We start from the raw sequence: 1,623 nt of genomic DNA on the forward strand, positions 1-1,623 counted from the left end.
AGCGTTAACTGATGCAGATCTGCTCAAGTACGCCAGGCTCATGAATATTCCACATTTTCGTGGAATTTTTAAGCGGAATGCTATGCCAAAAGGTGGATCGTACAAATACGAATCGGCAATCGTCAATCTCGACGATGAGGACGGTTCCGGAACACACTGGGTCGCCTACATGAAGAAAAAAGACTCAGTAATTTATTTTGACAGTTTCGGTAATCTTCGCCCCCCACTAGATCTCATTAGCTGTCTTGACGTTAGTAGTGTAAAATATAATCATGAACGGTATCAGAACTATGATACTTTCGAATGTGGCCACTTGTGTCTCAAATTCTTATGTGGCCGGTTAAATCGTAAGAATACGTATCGTCTATATAAACATGCTGCATAATGTTATATCGTTAGTCAAGCGTTTGCAATCATGGAAGATTCATTCACGTTAACTTTATCAGGCAATTCTTCTATACTCGAAGCCCAGTACTTTCCCCCAATCGAACTTTCTCAAGATAAAAGTCATGCTCTGGGGCTCATCGAATTATTATCCTTTAATTCGATTCCTAACGTGGACACTGGTCACAACAAATTCTATGTGGGTGATGAAGTTATCGTTATACCCATTGGTAGCTACGAGATAGAGGATATCGAGAACTATGTGCAGAGTGCGTTGATAGATAAAAATACCCTAATTAGTATTAAGCCTAACAATAATACCCTGTGCAGCAAAATTAAGTGTAACCGTGAAATCAATTTTTAACCTGATTATTCGATTGGTCGATTGTTGGGTTATACTCAACGCGTTTTGAAAGCTAATAAATTACATATATCCGACGTACCTGTAGCCATTCTCAAGGTGAACGCCTTGCGAGTCGAATGCAACATTACTACAGGCGCTTACATAAACGAACGTGAGGTATATACCATCCACGAATTCTTTCCGGTTGTACCACCAGGATATAAGATTATAGAGGTGCAGTCGCACGTCATTTACCTCCCAGTAACGAGCAAGATAATAGATCACCTACAGCTTCGAATAGTCGATCAGGACGGAGACTTGGTGAATTTTCAAGGAGAAGTCATAACGATAAGATTACACGTGAAATCCATGTCATAATGGGGATTGTGTATAACCGAAAGATTGGTAGTGGTTATAATAGCGGCTATAATAATGAACTGATATGTCTAAAACGAATCAGTCATCGTCCGCGCTGCAAAGCGTTAACACCTCAAAACGTGTTATTCCTGAGAAATCTGGAACTAAAGGTCACACCAGTCGGAAGAGGAAACTAAATCGTTCATTCTGCTGCTGCTGCATTATTTTTATCCGCTGCTTACCATGGAGGAAGAAACTTTAAATATTCGAACACCAATCACCTTCGATGAGTCTATAGCGCACTGCGAAACGCATGCACACCAGCCTTATGCATCGTCAACGTTCAACAACAGTGATGAAATACGAATCTCCGTCCAACATCAAGACTTGTGTTTACTACCGAGTAGAAGTTCGTTGCATGTATACGGAAAGCTCGTGAAGGAAGATGGTTCTACGGCGGTTACAAACACAACCTTGGTTAATAACGGCATTTGTCATCTTTTCGATGAGATTCGTTATGAAATGAATGGTATAGAGAT

The sequence above is a fragment of the Cephus cinctus genome, unplaced genomic scaffold (genome assembly GCF_000341935.2).
Source record: "Cephus cinctus unplaced genomic scaffold, Ccin1 Ccin1_scaffold0703, whole genome shotgun sequence".
NCBI classification, from domain to species: domain Eukaryota; kingdom Metazoa; phylum Arthropoda; class Insecta; order Hymenoptera; family Cephidae; genus Cephus; species Cephus cinctus.